At 37.9% G+C, this 19,662-nt stretch overlaps 1 protein-coding gene across 1 annotated transcript in view; it reads left to right on the top strand.

Annotated features, from left to right (window-relative positions):
* Window positions 1–19,662, top strand: part of DNAJC1 (DnaJ heat shock protein family (Hsp40) member C1) — a 187,972-nt gene that overhangs the window by 4,111 nt on the left and 164,199 nt on the right. The gene's annotated exons all lie outside the window — the stretch shown is intronic.

The raw sequence follows: 19,662 nt of genomic DNA, 5'->3' as shown, positions 1-19,662 counted from the left end.
GCCAGGGATGATTAGAGGCTGAATGTGGTGTTCATTTTATCCTCTTTTCCACCAGCTCTGAAGTAACTTGCTCAATCACTCCCTAAAATCTATAATTGGAATAATCAGTGCCTTTTAAGAACTTGAACCAAACCATTTACTCACTTATGACCTTGTGAAGTTAGTTGCCTCATTTTTAGGACAAACGGTATTTTCTTTATTTACTTCATAGCAGACACTTAAATATTTACTGAAAGAAAAATATAAACATGGTAACTAAAACTAAACAGTAATTCACTGAATAAGTAATTGCTTGACAGTTTTTATAAAATGGGTTATATTTATTAATATATGACCTTTTATTGCTCTCATAAAGTGAAGGAATTCCTTTCAATGTATTCCTAGGTTTCAAGTTGGTTCTAAAAGATTTCACAGGGATTCCAGAAGTTTTTAGTGGAGGGATGTTTGCAGGTGACATGCCAGAGGCTCACTGTATTTTAGAATGACTTTAATTGTCCACAAGGCTTTTGTATTTGGATATTGCATCTTTTTAGAGGATACAGGGTAGAAGATTAGAGGAATGTAGAGGGGAAAAGTGTTTATATCTTTCATTAGTAACTAAAATTCTAGATCCTCAAACGATATTTATATCTCCTCTAATAGCTCCTGCTCCTTGGACACCTGTATTTTTTGTGGGGTCAATGGGAGTTCTGCATTTTTTTTTCATTGTCTTTGGGACCATGACTTTCTTTATATTTTGTACAGGGTTCTAGCCAACAATAAGTACTCCATAGTCATTAAAAAAAAATCTTTGAATTGAAATTTCAACAGGCTAAGTTATCTTAAATTTTGCAGTGTTTACTTTCTGATGAAATCAGAAGAGTACTTGGTACCAATCATTACAGATTTCTATTCATAGAACTAGAAAATGTGTCTCTTTCTCTTATAAATTTTTAAGTAACTACATCCTTACATTCAGATGAACACTGAAACCTGATTAAAAGAGGAAAACTATTAAGTGACATATGTTTACGGAATGTTGGACTTTAGGTTTTTAATCAGAATTAATCTTTTAAGCTCTTCCAGTCTGTATTTCAGATACACAGATGTGTAAATGCACAAAGTAGCAGCCTGTATTAGGGAGGGACAGTTACATTGTACTTACCCTATATATATCTCCAAGGGGAGCATCTTCCTTAAAGAAACACTGTTGATTTCTTGACCCATCTCTTACATCTTTCCATGGATGAGTGAGTTACCTTGTTGGAGGGTGATGGCCTTTCCTCTGATTGGGGTGTGTCAGTCACTCAGTTGTGTCTGGCTCTTTGTGACCCCAGTGGACTGTACCCACCAGGCTCCTCTGTCTGTGGAATTCTCCAGGCAAGAATACTGGAGTGGCTAGCCATTCTCTTCTTCAGGGGATCATCCTGACCCAGAGATTGAACCCGGGTCTCCTGCATTGCAGGCAGATTCTTTACGGTCTGAACCACTAGGGACTCCCTTTGATTAGGGAGAGCTAACTAATTACAAAGCTGTTAAGTAATGAGGCTCATTCTCTTCTCTGCCCTAGACCAGTAAGAGAGTTATTATCTGGGCCAGACTTTCTCTTGAGTGTACTGTCTCAATGCCTAGGATGGAGATGGAAGGGCAAAAATTGCTAGCAAGCCTCTTTGGCTCTCATACACAATCTCAGTTCACCAAAAGCTTTTCATCAGTAAAGGTGCTGTTTGATCTCTATTTGCCTGACCTGTGTTTTCAGCTTTTTGGGTGGGGGGAAAAGTGCAGAGTCATTAAAAGGGACTTCTCAAACCCCGGAACAGTGCTTTTTAGAAATAAAGAGGAAGATTTCTTTCATAAATGAGTGGTGAACCCATACTATATCAGTTCTCTCCAGTGATTCTTGTGTTAGATTCCACTGAGTTTGTGGTGTTAGTTGAATATAGTTCAGTCTGTCTCTAGTGAGTCTGTTCCCTTAGAAATCTGTCATGTAATAATCATTTCCTGATTTTCATTGTAGAGTCCCAAATTATTAATTTGGAGAAAGAGATAATACAAAATCTGGAATGGTAGATAAACTTCTAGTCATTTATATTTCTGATGTAAAGCATATCATGTATAGAGTTAGAGCTGAATAAATATTTGTTTAGTTGTATACATATTTGCCTCAGATTGGACTATTGTGAAATTGGTTTTTCTTATGTACACACTGTTTAGTGGAGATTGCCTGGACATACTTTATGGTGAAAAAGCAAGTTTGTTGGGAAGCTCTTGCCACATAGTCTAGAGCTGAATTGAACAGAAATCCTCTTTTAGTTGTTTCTTGTTTCTTTTTATGCTGTTCTTTTCTTTAAAAAAAAAGATGTATTATTTTTTAAATCATTTTTGACTGCACTGGGTCTTTGCTGCTGCTCATGGCTTTCTCTAGTTGCCGCAAGCGGGGGCTGCTCTGCGTTGTGCACAGGCTTCTCATTGCGGAGCATGGGCTCTAGGCACATGGCTTCAGTAATTGTGGCTCATGGATTCTGGAGCACGGGCTCAGTAGTTGTGTTGCATGGGCTTAATTGCTCTGAGGCATGTGGGATCTTTTCATTCCAGTCCCCAAAAAGAGCAATGCTAAAGAAGTTTAAACTACTGTGCAGTTGCCCTCACTTCACATGCTAGCAAAGTAATGCTCAAAATCCTTCAAGCCAGGCTTCAACAGTATGTGGACCAAGAAATTCCAGATGTACAGGCTGGATTTAAAAAAGGCAGAGGAACCAGAGATCAAATTGCCAACATCTATCAGATCACACGGAGAAGGCAATGGCACCCCACTCCAGTACTCTTGCCTGGAAAATCCTATGAACGAAGGAGCCTGGTAGGCTGCAGTCCATGGGGTCACTAAGAGTCGGATACGACTGAGCGACTTCCCTTTCATTTTTCACTTTCATGCATTGGAGAAGGAAATGGCAGCCCACTCCAGTGTTCTTGCCTGGAGAATCCCAGAGACGGGGGAGCCTGGTGGGCTGCCGTCTATGGGATCACACTGACTCACTGGAAAAGACCCTGATGCTGGGAAATATTGAAGACAGGAAGAGAAGGGGCAGCAGAGGACGAGACGGTTGGATGGCATTACCAACTCAGTGGACTTAGTTTGAGCAAACTCTGGGAGATGGTGAAGGACAGGGAAGCTTGGCGTGGTGCAGTTCAGGGGGTTGCAAAGAGTCGGACATGACTGAGGGACTGAACAACCACCACATGTCTGATCTTCCCAGGCCAGGGATTGAACCGTGTCCCTACGCTGGCAGGAAGATGATTAAGCACTAGACCACCAAGGAAGTTCTTTCACCTCACCTTTACACTAATTATGAGAACAATCCTAGAATAGTTTGTCTTTTATTTAGCCACATCACTCAGCATGTGGGATCTTAGTTCCCTGAGCAGGAGTGGAAACCAGGTCTCCTGCCCTAGGAAGCTCAAAATCTTAACCACTGGACTACCAGGGAAGTCCCAGTTTGTCTTTTATTATTCATAGACACACCCTAAGCTGAACGGGGAAATTGGAATTGTCCTTTATTGCAATTATTCATAGAGATAGATTCTAAAATCTTTTCATAAAAGTCACCACCTTACTCAGTGATTGGTGTGATGTGAATTGTAACATCGTATGTTTTATTAATTGTTGGGAATGATACACAGGGGGCTTCCCAGGGGCCTTCCCGGGGGCTTCCCTGGTGGCTCAGAGGATAAAGCATCTGCCTGCAATGCAGGAGACCGGGTTCGATCCCTGGGTTGGGAGGATCCCCTGAAGAAGGAAATGGCAACCCACTCCAGTATTCTTGCCTGGAGAACCTCATGGACAGAGGAGCCTGGCGGGCTACAGTCCATGGGGTCGCAAAGAGTCGGACACGACTGAGTGACTTCCTTCTTTCTTTTCACTTTATTGCTATTATTCATAGAGAGAGATTCTAAAATCTTTTCATAAAAGTCACCACCTTACCCAGTGATTGGTGTGATGTGAATTGCAACATCGTATGTTTTATTCATTGTTGGGAATGATACACAGGATGGGATAGAGGTGAGGGTAGATACTTGACTTGACTGCGGAGAGGAGAACTTCTGTGGCAGTTGTAAGTAACACCAGGTGATAAAACGCCTAGTCTCAGCTCTATGTTTTCTATCAATGAACCACATACTCTGCAGACTGCTACTATATGGTCTTGGGAATCTTTTTCTAAGTCAGGCCTTACTGGGTCTATTTGAACAATGATGACATTAATTAATTTCACCCAGAATTAAAAACAACTCCAAAGCTTTTCTTGTATAGAGATGTGCAGAGATGGAAGTAAAGGAGTTGAAGTGGAAAGAGACTTCTGATTGGGTGAAGCAAGACCCCATACCCTTTTATAATGAATCCATAGTCCTTTCTTTATTTTCATCAAAACACCGCCTTGTGAAAGATGGGTCCTACACTAATGGATGTAAAATATGATTGTGTTTTAAGTAATATCATAGTATGCCATTTTAAGAGCTAAATTTTTTTAACTTATATTTACTGAAATTTTTGTGTAATCGTGTCTCTAGGATTTAATTAGAAACTTAATCTAAAATTTGTGTCTCATTCTCCTTAATACTACATTAAATAAGGTTAGGACTCATTCACTTAACATTTCTGATTACCAGCATCCAGCAACTGGAATCTCATATGTAATCAGACATGTTGCAAAAGCAAGGGCATGCTGCAGTCAACATTTCTGTTTAGAGAGAATATATGCACAAAACAATGTGCTTCTTTATCAGGCAGACTCCTGTTTTAGTGCCAGTGAGGCAGTGGGCATAAAGTTATGTGCAGCTACACAGTCAGCTAATGGAATTTCAGTTAAATAGTAAAAGAGTCTAAGATCAAGAATTAAATAAAGGACATGGCACAGTATAAGCAGCAATATTAAGATGGAAAAGAACTAGTACTAAATAATGCCGCTGACGGCAAACACTAGAATTCTAAAAGGGTATAATTTTTAAATTTTAGTTAAAAAAATTCTGGAATACATGCAACTCCTGGTTATAGAAAGCACAAGAATTTTCTACCTGAGACCCCACTGTGACGTGTAGTGAGCAGTTGTTGAAAGAAGTTAAAACCAGAAAAATTTTTGTTGTCGTTTATTGGGACCATCTAAACAGACCATAGAAAAGTCCTAGGGTTTATATACATGCCTGCTAAGGAGGGTAGATACTTTATATTTCTAGCCAATACTGAAGGACTTCATACCATTAAAATGGATCAGGTTAAGAACACTATCCCTTGACCAATTACAAAGAAGCCTCTGACTTTTGGGGAATGAAAAAAGAAAAGCTTATTAGCAGTTATTTTTAGCTCCCAACTTTTAGTTAACAGATACAAGATTAGTCTTTAGGTTCTTCTCTGGCATGAAGTAGTGTTTTGTGTTAATACTGGTGATTAAATTTGATTTAAGGAAGTGACTATATGTATGTATAATGTAGGGTGACTGGAAATTGTTGCTCGTACTTAAGTATGTCATACTGTTCAGATGATTGTCACGCTGGGCAGCTCTACAGTAGTTCCACAGAGTTAGTGTGACTTTTTGTAGTTTCTGTGGAAAGCTTCACGGCTTTCAACAGTGCTGCCACTTCCCAAAACATTGTTGAAACTTATTTTGAATTGCTTTCAAAGCCTGTAACATATTTGGCAGTGTCTTCATTAATAGTACATCTTTAAGATGAATTTGATTTTTGCCTATGGCTAATAGTTATTTGGAGCCAAACTTAGTGACTAAGTTGGGTTAACAAGCTGGGGTAAGTACCCTTTGGATTGATAAAGAGATCTGAAAATAAATTTCCAGTAAGGCTCATAAACTGTTTTGAGGACTGTTGTCAAAGAATTCCAGGGAAGTTTGGAGGGATATCAACATGAAGTATTGGGTTGACTAAAAAGTTCTCTTGGGTTTTTCTATATGATCTTAAAACCCAAACGAACTTTTTGCCCAACCCAATAAATATGTAGCCTTACAAAGTAGCAGAATGTGTTCCAGTAAATGGCTTTTGGAGTACTTATTACTTGGCAGGTAGCAAATTTTTAAAAGAATTCTTACCTATTGGAGAAAAATACATAAATAAAAGTTAATTTAATTTTAGAGGTGGGAAAATATTGAGCTTAAACTATTCTAATTATCTGCCTGCTTTTAATATTTAAAATAAGGGTCATAAAAGTACTCATTATATTTATCTAATAATGCTAGTGAAGGCCAGAGTGGCAGAGGAACCAGTATAAATGTTAGGGATAGAGACAGTAAGTGAGAATATCACTGAAGGAGAAAGTAAGACATAGACAGAGAGAGGGAAATGTACATGGGGAAAAAAAAACAACACATCAGTACAAATACTCTGATGGAGTAATATCTCCATCTTGTGGCCTTTTTTGTATATTGTTGTTAAAAATGTTGAGGGGTTGTATTTTCACAACTGTAGGCATAAGTAAGAATAAAATATAAATCAGATGAAAACAAAGTATGGGTCAGAGATATTTTGCAGTGTTTTGGGAGGCCCTTTGAGCCCAGGCCTCCTGGTGATGTGCAGTAAGCCGACGTCTTGGGACATTGATGCCCTCCCTGGAGCAGCCTTAAGTTAACTGAGTGTCTTTCAAATGTAATTTTCTTTGAAATGCCATGGTATGGATAAGGCTGGAAGAGCACTGTGAAGGCAGGCAGTTACAGTGTTTTTCTTCTATGGAAAATTTATAAGCCTGTATATATATGTGTATAGATATAAATGTAAAATTGTCCTATGTAATTACTCTCATCGAGATCTTTGCTCTACTAAAGATCGTTGTTTAGCTCTGTAGAACCAAAAGCATTACTTACCATATTGGTGAGAGAATCCAGATTTAAAAGACATCATTGAATTAGTGTCTTTCAGTTACTTGGTTACTTACTCTGGATGGTGGAATGACCATTGAGCATACCCAGTTTGTAGTAACTCAGAGGAATAGTTTAATGATCTGTAACAATCTTCTGTGTGAAGAGGATACACATGTCTTTGGAATGTATAAATACACAAATTCTGAGTAGACTGAAGTAATATTTTGTGACACTAGAAGATAAGGAAGTATTTTACTTACAAATCCTGACTGACACATATTTCAGGTTTTAGACAGATGACATTCATTTTAAAGTCATTGATCTCTTAGAGCACTGTTCAATAGATACATAATACACAAGCCACATATATAACTTAAAATTTTCTAAAAGCCACATTTAAAAAGTAAAAAAGAAACAGGTAAAATTAACCTTAAGATATTGTACTTAATTTCATGTATCAAAAATATTTGAACTTGTGTTCACATATTTTTTTAATTATTGAGACATTTTACACTTTGGCTTTTTTACTAAGACATCAAAATTTGGTATATATTTTCACTTTATACTTCTTAGCACACTTCAATTTGGATATTTAATTTTGACTGAAAATACTTAATCTGTATTGAGATTTCATAGAATGTGCAGCTAACAAGTAGATTCACGTACTCAGGCTCTTCCAAACATACTTTAAAAAGCTTTACAGTAACTGAAGCAAATTACATTTTAAAAATTTAAATATAAGTGACTCAAATAAAAAATTTGATTTCTGATTTACACTAACACATTTCAAGTGTTCAAATATGGCTAATGACTACCACATGGATATCACAGCCTTAGAGAATGAACGTTTCTGTGTTGTATATATCTACATATTTTTGGATAAAATCACTGATTGCTGTTTCCATTTTGTCAGGGACATCATTTGTAAGTTTTGTTTTTGTGTTTTAACTCATGGTAGTTGTTGTTTTGCCTTGTTTTTGGATTGTTCCAGTTGTGCTAGATATCATCGTCCTATTCTGTCCGACTTTCCCATTCTTCTCTTGGGCCTGTAAAGGCTGTTAGTGTAGTCTGTGCTGCTCTTCTTGGGACAGTTGGTTCAGAAGGTCCATGTGTAGAGGCCTGTTTGCTGAGGGTGTTTTCAGTAATCAGCTTCATCCAAATTGGTCATTTGCTTTTGCTGACTTGCCTGTTACATTTTGTAATTTTTTAAAGTATTATTAAGTTAATATGTTAGGTCTTTAATGACACTCTGACCAGGAAATCACCAGTGTTCCTACTTTGTAATTTTAACTTTGAGGTTGCCTGGTCTCCCTAGTTACTCTGAAACTCACCCATCAGATACATTATTAGCTATGAAATATTCAGTACATTCTCTACTGTCATCTATTTTGATTATTATAGTATCTTTCATTAAATAATTTTAAAAGGGATTTCCAGATGCAGTTCTATTTGTGCCATTCTTTTTGCTCTTTATACTATCAATTAGGGATTCCAAAATCATTCATGTCCACTGGCCAGCCCCCTTTGCCACCGCCACATAGCTCCTAAACATACTGCTTTATTTTGGACTGATTAACTAATTGCTGATCTTTTCCCCTTTTCCTTGGTAATTTCATAAACAAGTAAGGAAAGGAAGTAGATCACTATATTAGTGGTTCTTATACAGGCTATTATTGTTTTAAATATTCCTAGCATAGGAAAGACGGAGAAGGCAATGGCACCCCACTCCAGTACTCCTGCCTGGGAAATCCCATGGATGGAGGAGCCTGGTAGGCTACAGTCCATGGGACCGCTAAGAGTCGGACATGACTGAGCGACTTCACTTTCACTTTTCACTCTCATGGTTTGGAGAAGGAAATGGCAACCCACTCCAGTGTTCTTGCCTGGAGAATCCCAGGGACAGAGGAGCCTGGTGGGCTTCCATCTATGGGGTCGCACAGAGTCGGACATGACTGACGCGACTTAGCAGCAGCAGCATAGGAAAGAAATTGCACTGGAGTCAGAGATACTAAAAACTCTATGCTAAGGGGAAAAACAAAAATTAAAAACCTATTTAAAATCCTGAAGTTAAAAGAGACCTCAGTAATATCTAACCTATTTCCTCATGTAGCAGTCTTTCTATAGCTCTCCCAGAAGATGATCATCCATTCTACTTATGGCTAACAATGGTGGGAGGGATTATGAAACAACCTGTTAAGTTTTTGATGAAAGTACTCAACAGAAATTTTATTCTTATGTAAAGCCCAAAATCATAATTCTTACACCCACCTTCAACTTTATTTACTGTCTTCTTTTGGAGTACCCTTGAATACATATATATAGTTCCTCTAAGTTATTTTCTTTAATGCCTTAAAATAAAATGCACAAGAGAAATAATTACCTTTTGATTCTCTCCACAACAGTAGTTATTTTTTAAAAAATGAACAAACCACAGTTCTTTGTATAGCATTTATACCTCAATAAAGTTGGGTTTTTGTTTTGATTTTTAAATGTGGGCAAGCTGAGAAGCCTACTTGATTTCATAGTCTTTAGGTATGTATTAAGTCTACCCTGGAGAAGACCCGAGCCACTGTTGTTCCAGTTGTCTTGGAACTACACCAAGTGTGATTTGAGGTTACTATAAATAATTCTCTAAGCTCATCAAAGTTAGCAACAGGAAATTTCTGAACGTTGTAAACATAAGATGCTTTTGGGTATGCCCGCTCTGATAATGTGTCCAGAAGTCTCAAAGCGAGACCCGTGCGTACAGTTGTGCAGGTTGTGTGTCTGTGTCAAACCTATCAAGATATAAAGATGTTTTAGACTCAGGTTTTTATGAAGAATGGCACATAGGTAATTAAACTGAAAAGGAAATAATTTCTCTTTCACAATTAAAATGTTATATTTAGGTAGAATTTTAGTTTTCAGGTCTATCCTGAGTGGGTGTTTCTCTCTCCTTTCTATTCACCTATCCTCCCTAGAGGCTCTGTAGTGGCTTTTACTTCTTTGCCTGAGATACCTAGACAGGCCTCAGGTCTTACATAGGCAGCTTAGGGCTCCCTCCTGAGGCCATTGCAGATCCAGATACCAAGCCTGCAGATTGCTTGGCCTGGTTTCAGCTGTTGTGCAGAAACTATGCTCTCTTAATATCTCAGATACATAATATTTTATGAGCTGTAGCTTCAGGCGGTGGCTTTCTCAACTTTTTACACCTTTTTCCACGAGTGGTGGAGTCCCACTGCACCCCTTGGTTTCCAGCATCATCCTGGCTCTGACCCCAGGCCTTTTGTAGAAGTACTTTCAGTCCTCATTGCTCTGTGGAACAGACTTTTCATTTCTTCTGTCTACGTCACAGGTATGGAGTCCAGGCTGTTAGCTTAAGCTCTGTTTGTGGCTACAGGTTTCCATTAGTTTTTGTCTACAGAGATACTTGCCTAGTTTTGATCATGGCTGTATGGTTAAGATTTTCTCTTCATTTCATCTAGATACATATTCAGAGTAGGGTTTAGGAGGAGGTCCCTCAAGTATTTGCAGTGCTACTTTGACTCCTGAATATTTTTAAAGCTGCACTTCTTTTAAAATTATTACTATTTTTAATGCCATTTTCCTTTTATCTAAGAGCCTTTTACCAGTTGTCATCCAGAAATATAGTTAGGCCTATTATTCACAGCAGTATAAGAGCTGTTAGTTAGGCATTAAAAGGAACAGTAAATCATTCAGTTGTGTCCCTCTTTGTTCACTATTCCTAGGCTTGATCCAAGTGTGGGTGCTAAAACAGGCAAGTAACATTTCTAAAATAATCAGATACAACAAGTTTTGAATATGGTAATAAGTAGGTCCATTTCTTCAGAGTGATGTATATGGCCCTGTTACTGGAAATGTTCGGAGGAGAGTCCTGAGCTCTGTTTTGAATCTAGTTAGATTCAACTGTGCCAGGTGGGGAAATAGTTATTAAAGCTCAGGTACATGTCAGAAAAGCCACTTCTGGAGGAAATGAATGGTTCTGAAGATATATACAGGTAATTTTATTTTTGGTGATTTAAATATATTCCAATCGCATACCTCTTAAAAAGACTGTCTTTTTCTGGATGTGAATCCTATTATCTTCTCTTGTGGTCTTTAAAATGCACAGAACAAAAAATAGGATAGTGAGGGTTAATCTCACTGAAAACGTTTTTGTAACCAACTTGGTGGACAGTACTAAAATCAAAGAGTTTCGATGGATGTTAGCTTCATGCAACATATCTCAAATACACTGTTCTTACCTGTATGAGGAGTTGTTCTTTAATAGCTTTTGTTACTTTTTTTAATGTAAAAGTAAAGAAAAGGGAAATTTTAAAAATCCAAAGAAAACCACTTTTTGATGTTTTTAACTATATCATTTCAAAAGTTTTTCCTCATGTATGTATATATTTGTTTATCTCAGTAACTTTGCTCATACTATTGACTGCCTAAAATTTCTTCCACCTCCAAAAGTACTCTATATGAGTACTTCTATATGAGTAGAGCATGCTAGCTGCTTTTTTAAAAAATTGTGGTAAAATATGCATAACCTAAAATTTACCATTTTAATCCTTTTTTAAGAATTGACATTAAGAATATTCACAATGTTACACAACCATCCTCACTATCGATTCCTAGAACTTTTTCATCATCTCAAATAGAAACTTTCTATTTTCTAAAAATGACTTACCCATTCCCTCTTCCCGCAGGCCCTAGTAACCTCTAACATATTTTCTATCTCTAAGAACTTTCCTTTTCCAAATATCTCATATAAGTCAGTTCAGTTCAGTTCAGTCGCTCAGTCGTGTCCGACTCTTTGCGACCCCATGAATCGCAGCACGCCAGGCCTCCCTGTCCATCACCAACTCCCGGAGTTCACTCAGACTCACGTCCATTGAGTCAGTGATGCCATCCAGCCATCTCATCCTGGGTCGTCCCCTTCTCCTCCTGCCCCCAATCTCTCCCAGCATCAGAGTCTTTTCCAGTGAGTTAACTCTTCGCATGAGGTGGCCAAAGTACTGGAGCTTCAGCTTTAGCATCATTCCTTCCAAAGAAATCCCAGGGTTGATCTCCTTTAGAATGGACTAGTTGGATCTCCTTGCAGTCCAAGGGACTCTCAAGAGTCTTCTCCAACACCACAGTTCAAAAGCATCAATTCTTTGGCACTCAGCCTTCTTCACAGTCCAACTCTTACATCCATACATGACCACTGGAAAAACCATAGCCTTGACTAGATGGACCTTAGTCGGCAAAGTAATGTCTCTGCTTTTGAATATACTATCTAGGTTGGTCATAACTTCTCTTCCAAGGAGTAAGCATCTTTTAATTTCATGGCTGCAGTCACCATCTGCAGTGATTTTGGAGCCCCAAAATATAAAGTCTGACACTGTTTCCACTGTTTCCCCATCTATTTCCCATGAAGTGATGGAACCAGATGCCATGATCTTTGTTTTCTGAATGTTGAGCTTTAGGCCAACTTTTTCACTCTCCACTTTCATCAAGAGGCTTTTTAGTTCCTCTTCACTTTCTGCCATAAGGGTGGTGTCATCTGCATATCTGAGGTTATTGATATTTCTCCCAGCAATCTTGATTTCAGCTTGTGTTTCTTCCAGTCCAGTGTTTCTCATGATGTACTCTGCATATAAGTTAAATAAGCATGGTGACAATATACAGCCTTGACGTACTCCTTTTCCTATTTTAAACCAGTCTGTTGTTCCATGTCCAGTTCTAACTGTTGCTTCCTGACCTGCATACAGGTTTCTCAAGAGGCAGGGCAGGTGGTCTGGTATTCCTGTCTCTTTCAGAATTTTCCACAGTTTATCGTGATCCACACAGTCAAAGGCTTTGGCATAGTCAATAAAGCAGAAATAGATGTTTTTCTGGAACTCTCTTGCTTTTTCCATGATCCATCGGATGTTGGCCATTTGATCTGTGGTTCCTCTGCCTTTTCTAAAACCAGCTTGAACGTCAGGAAGTTCACAGTTCACGTATTGCTGAAGCCAGGCTTGGAGAATTTTGAGCATTACTTTACTAGCATGTGAGATGAGTGCAATTGTGTGGTAGTTTGAGCATTCTTTGGCATTGCCTTTCTTTGGGATTGGAATGAAAACTGACCTTTTCCAGTCCTGTGGCCACTGCTGAGTTTTCCAAATTTGCTGGCATATCGAGTGCAGCACTTTCACAGCATCATCTTTCAGGATTTGAAACAGCTCAACTGGAATTCTATCACCTCCACTAGCTTAATTCGTAGTGATGCTTTCCAAGGCCCACTTGACTTCACATTCCAAGATGTCTGGCTCTAGGTTAGTGATCACACCATCATGATTATTTGTGTTGTGAAGATCGTTTTTGTACAGTTCTTCTGTGTATTCTTTCCACCTCTTAATATCTTCTGCTTCTGTTTGGTCCAGACCATTTCTGTCCTTTACTGAGCCCATCTTTGCATGAAATGTTCCCTTGGTATCTCTAATTTTCTTGAAGAGATCTCTAGTCTTTCCCATTCTGTTCTTTTCCTCTATTTTTTTGCATTGATCGCTGAAGAAGGCTTTCTTATCTCTTCTTGCTATTCTCTGGAACTCTGCATTCAGATGCTTATATCTTTCCTTTTCTCCTTTGCTTTTCGCCTCTCTTCTTTTCATGGCTATTTGTAAGGCCTCCCCAGACAGCTGTTTTGCTTTTTTGCATTTCTTTTCCATGGGGATGGTCTTGGTCCCTGTCTCCTGTACAGTGTCACAAACCTCATTCCATAGTTCATCAGGCACTCTATCTATCAGATCTAGACCCTTAAATCTATTTCTCACTTCCACTGTATAATCATAAGGGATTTGATTTAGGTCATACCTGAATGGTCTAGTGGTTTTCCCTAGAGCTGAAATGTCTTCAGTTTCAGTCTGAATTTGGTAATAAGTGGAGTAATAAGTGGTAATAAGTGGAGTAATAAGTGGTAATAAGTGGAGTCACACAATATTTATTCTTCTGTGTCTGGCTTGTTTCATTTAATCTTCAAGGTTAATCCATGTTGTAGAATGTCCCTGAATCATATTTCTTTTTATGACTGAATACTATTCCATTAAATGTATACATCACATTTTGTGGAATATATACATTGATTTGTTGATAAACTTGCTTCCACATTTGGCTATTGTAAATACAGTTGACCCTTGAACAACGTGGGTCTGAACTACTAAAGTTCATTTATGGATGCTTTTCATTAGTAAATAGTATAATATTACATAATCAAATAGTTGATTGAATCTGCCAATGTGGGGGCTGAGTATAAGTTGTATATAGATTTTTAACTGCTCAGAGCATCCATTCCCCTAAACACACACCTCCCCAACTCCACCAAACATTGTTGAAGGGTCAACTGTAATGCCACCTTCAACACTGGTGAATAAGTATTTGTCTGAGCCCTTGCTTTTAATTCTTTTGGGATATACCTAGAAGTAGAATTACAGGATCATATGGTATTCTATATTTGACCTCTTGAGGAGTTGCCAAATTCTTCCACTATGGCTGCATCATTTTACATGCCCACAAGCAATGAAGAAAGGTTCTAATTTTCTCCAGAGTATCACCAGCATTTATTTATTTATCTATTGATAATAGTCTTCATAATGGATAAGAAGTGGTATCCTTTTCTCTCAATGATTGATGATGTTGAATATCTTTTCATATGCTTGTGGACTGTATTTATATGTTCCTTAGAGAAAAGTCTATTCAAATAATTTGCCCATTTTGAGGGGACTGTATTTTTGTTGAGTTATGGGAGTTGTTGACATATCTTGGATATTAATCCTTTGTCAGATACATGATTTGTGAACAGGGATTTTTTTTTCACTCTCTTGATAGTGTCCTTTGATGCACAAAACTTTTAAATTTTGATGAAGTCCAAATTTATCTTTTTTTTTGTTTGTTTCCTGTGTTTTTGGTGTCATGTCCAAGAAGTAATTGCCAAATCCCACTTCAAAAAGTTTTGCAATTTTAGCTCTTACCTTTAAACCTTTGATCCCATTTTGAGTTAATTTTTGTGTATGATGTAATATAAGGGTCCAGCTTCGTTCTTTTGCACCCATTTTTCTGCTTCCTGCTTAACTATATATATTATCTTATTTAATCTTTAAAACAGTTCTGTCAAGTTAGATATTTAATCAGTGAGGAAATGGAATTTCAGACTTCCCCAAAACTAATAATTGATGGAGTTAGGACTTACACACTTGTCTTTTAGGTTCAAAAATTATAACCATTATTCTGTATCATTTCTTACTATTGAAATGCTACCTCTTCTTTAAAATCTAGCCTAAATTTAATCCCTTTATTAAGATTTTCCCTACACTTCCAATCAAATATGACCACTCCTTGGCAGATTTTAGTATAGACTCTTAATTTGTAATAGTACACTGTGAATGGTATGTATTTAGTACATGGTGAGTGAGTTTTAGAATCGTGCTTCAAAATAACCTAACTGGTACCCTTACATGTAAAATATGAGCAGAAACAAGAAGAGTGGAAATAATCACAGAAAAAGGTAATTCAGTATATTTTCCTTTTAAAAATCAATTCAGTCAGTCAGTCAGTTCAGTCACTCAGTTGTGTCCGACTCTTTGCGACCCCATAATTTGCAGCACGCCAGGCCTCCCTGTCCATCACCAACTTTTGCACAAGTATAAAATGGGAAGATCTGATTTGTCTTTAGTAAAGATAAATGCTGAAGTTTTAGTTGATCGCAAACAGGCATCAGGCCAACAGCATTATGCATCTGCTTTTAAAAACCAGTTCTAGATTGCATTAACATACATACTTGATCATACAAAGTGAGAAATATAAAGCAATCTAAAATAGTATATTATGTACCTTCCTAATAACAAATGGAGCTTCTTAAAAGTGGAGCTATAGTATAGTAGTAGTTCTGGGCATCTTGTCCAATGAAGAACATATTGAATGTGAAAAAGAAAGGCTAAGGGGGTGTATGATCTCTGACCTTGAATATTAAAATTAAGAGATACATAAACTGTTTACTTATGATCTTTCATTTTGGAATAATTTTACACTTGATGAAAAAGTGGCAAAAATAATGCAAAGAGTTCCCTTATACCCTTCTGCTAGTTTTCCCAAATGCCTTACATAACTTAATAAAATGATCAAGATCAGGAAATTAATGTTGATACAGTATTGTTATAGAATCCGCCTGCAATGCAGGAGACCCTAGTTTGATTCCTGAGTCAAGAAGATCTGCTGGAGAAGGGATAGGCTACCTACTCTAGTGTTCTTGGGCTTCCCTTGTGGCTCAGCTGGTAAGGAATCCATCTGCAATGTGGGAGACCTGGGTTTGATCCCTGGGTTGGGAAGATCCCTGGAGAAGGGAAAGGCTACCCACTCCACTTATTCTGGTCTGGAGAATTCCATGGACTGTATAGGGGTCACAAAGAGTTGGACATGACTGAGTGACTTTCACTTTCACAGTATTATTAACTAATAATAGTAATAATCTTATTCGGATTTCATCAGTTGTGCTACCAGCATCTTTTTTTCTAGTCCTGAATCATAACATTTAGTTCTTATCTCAGTGATATTCTGTGCTCTGGGACGGTTCCTTAGTCTTTGTCGTTCTTGACTTTGACACTTCTCAAGAGAATTGGATTAGTTATATTTTAGAATGTCCCTCAATTTGTTGTTGGTTAGTTGCTATGTTGTGTCCAACTCTTTATACCCCCCTGGATTGTAGCCTGCCAGACTCCTCTGTCCGTGGGATTTCCCAGGCAAGAATACTGGAGTGGTTTGCCATTTCCTTCTCCAGGGGATCTTTCCCACCCAGGGATCAAACCCACTTGGCAGGCAGTTTCTTTACCACTGAGTCATCAGAGAAACCCATCCCTCAATTTGGGTTTGTCTAATGTTTTTCCTTAACTAAATTCAGGTTATGCAGGTTTTGCATGAATACTGTGGAAGTGATATTGTACCCTTTTCGGTGGAACATATTACCAGGCCCATGTTGTCACATTACAGATGAGCTTCACTTTGATTTCTTGGTTATGTGTGCCAAATTTTTTCATTGTAAGGCTATTAGATTGGTACAAAAGTAGTTGTAGTTTTGGACCATGAATTTTATTTCATTGTAACTAGGCTTAAACACATCTTTATTAATCAAAATAGGAACCATTACAATCAACACATTTTTGCCAGTGAGAAATGTTTTCTCCTGTAGCGTAAAAATCCATGCTTCAGGATTTGACGAACTCTTGGAAGCATTTTCTTTGCAAAAAGTTGTTGAGATGCTTGAAGAAGTGGTTGGCGAGAAGTCAAGTGAATATGGCAGATGAGGCAAAACTTTGTAGCCCAGTTCATTTAACTTTTGAAGCATTGGTATGACATGTGGTCCGACGTCATGGAGAAAATTGGGCCCTTTCTGTTGACCAATGCAGGCTGCAGGTATTGCAGTTTTCAGTGCATCTCATCAATTTGCTGAGCATACTTCTCAGATGTAATGGTTTCAGTGGGATTCAGAAAGTTATAGTGGATCAGGCAGGCAGCAGACTATCAAACAGTGACCAGGACCTTTTTCTGATGCATGTTTGGCTTTTGGAAGTGCTTTGGAGCTTCTTAGTCCAGCCACGGAGCTGGTCATTGCCACTTGTCATATAAAATCCACTTTTCACTGCATGTCACAATCTGATCAAGAAATGGTTTGTTGTTGTGTAGAATGAAGAGAAGATGACACCTCAAAATGACAATTTTTTTGATTTTCAGTCAGCTCATGAGGCACCCACTTACAAAGTTTTTTCACCTTTCCAATTTGCTTCAAATGCCGAATGACCGTGGTATGGTTGATGTTGAGTTCTTTGGCAACTTCTCGTGTAGTTCTAAGAGGATCAGCTACGATGATTGCTCTCAATGTCATTGTCTACTTCCAGTGGCCAGCCACTACTCCTCATCTTTGAGACTCTCATCTCCTTTGCAAAAATTCTTGCGCCATCAGTGCAGTGAACCTTGGTTAGCGGTTCCTGGGCCAAGTGAGTTGCTGATGTTGCAAGTTGTCTCTACCGCTTTACGACCCATTTTGAACTCGAATAAAAAACTGCTCAAATTTGCTTTTTGTCAAACATCATTTCTATAGTCTAAAATAAATACACACAGCAAGTAATAAGTAATTAACAAAAAACAAATCGAGAAATGTACATTAAAATGATGTTTAACATAGCCACATTTATTTAAGACAGTATTCCAATACTGACTGACAAAGTTCAACAGTGTGAAACAGCAATTACTTTTGCACCAACTTAGTACTATTTTCCCTTTGTTATTTTTCTTGTGGGAAAATACTTAAAGATAATGCAGATATCTTATTTTTCATCATTCTTTTGCCCAGTAATTATAGCATCTGTTGATGATTCTTGCCTGTGGTCAACATTACCATGCTACTATGGTATTTACCAAATGGTGATTTTTTTTTTGTTTGTTTGTTTCCATTATTCATTATACTATAAGCAAGAGCTATCCCTTCTCACTGTTTGGTCAGTTACTTATGTCAGTGTGGACTCATTAATATTTATTTTAATCTATGGGTTATGCTCCATTACTATCATTATTTTCTTACTCATACCACATTTAGCCATTAAGAACTTCTTCACATCAGATCCCTTGTCCTTTGTCTCACGTATCCGTGTTGTTTTTCAGGGCATTTATTTTCTGGCAACACAGGATATTCCAGATTTATCTTGCACTTTTGATACCCCAGCCCTGGCATCAGTCATTTCTCCAAGGAGCTCTGGTTCTCTTTATTAAAGACTAATATTTAGAAACCAAAATATGGGCACCAAGTGTGCTTGTTGCTTCTGCGATGTCCTTGTGTCTAGTATTGCTCATTGGACAGACTAGGAAATATATGTACACGTATGGTTTGTTAGTATCTGGATTTTGTGTCTTTTTTGTTTTTTATTGCTTTAACTTTTAGCACACTATTTATCACTGTGGTTAATAGATATTTGTAACACACAATATAGAAGGGATTCCTCATGTAGAGAAGTTTAGACTAGATAACTTAAGGACTTTCCAGTCCCATAAATCTGTTATGTTTTGATTCTGAGAAAGGTAAGCTGGGGAATTAGACAAAAAATCAATTCAGAATAATGAAAATCAAAAGCTATGGGAGAAGAAAGTTTTGATTATTATCAGAAACAGTCAAGGAATTGAAGGCCTAGAACAAACTCTGCTCGGATAGTAGGTAAGCAAGAGAAGATGGATAGTCCTTTTATCCATTATGCGTTTTTGACTGACTTGAGTTACATCAGTGAGCCTTGAGACAAATCCTCCAAGAAGCAAATGAAGATCTCCTCTTGTCTAGAATTCTGTCTTTAATTTGCTTTCCATTATTTTCTACTTTATCCAGGTGGACCAAAACTATTAACAGTTATTTCTGCTGCTGCTAAGTCGCTTCAGTCGTGTCCGACTCTGTGTGACCCCATAGACGGCAGCCCTCTAGGCTCCTCTGTCTCTGGGATTCTCCATGCAAGAATACTGGAGTGGGTTGCCATTTCCTTCTCCAGTGCATTAAAGTGAAAAGTGAAAGTGAAGTCGCTCAGTTGTGCCTGACTCTCAGCGACCCCATGGACTGTAGCCTACCAGGCTCCTCTGTCCATGGGATTTTCCAGGCAAGAGTACTGGAGTGGGGTGCCATTGCCTTCTCCAGTTATTTCTGCTATAATATCATATTTGGCTTCTCCTTCTGCAAAATCACCCCCTTAAAAGTAACAGATTTTTAGGAGAAATAGGATTGAGTAGATCCCTCAAAATTGATGGAACTTTATAATAAACACTACTTAATTCCCACAAGCATTTGTATCCAGCATCA

The sequence above is a fragment of the Capra hircus genome, chromosome 13 (genome assembly GCF_001704415.2).
Source record: "Capra hircus breed San Clemente chromosome 13, ASM170441v1, whole genome shotgun sequence".
Taxonomy (NCBI): domain Eukaryota; kingdom Metazoa; phylum Chordata; class Mammalia; order Artiodactyla; family Bovidae; genus Capra; species Capra hircus.
Note: the sequence above shows the minus strand (reverse complement) of the source record. Positions and strands in the feature narration are given on the sequence as shown.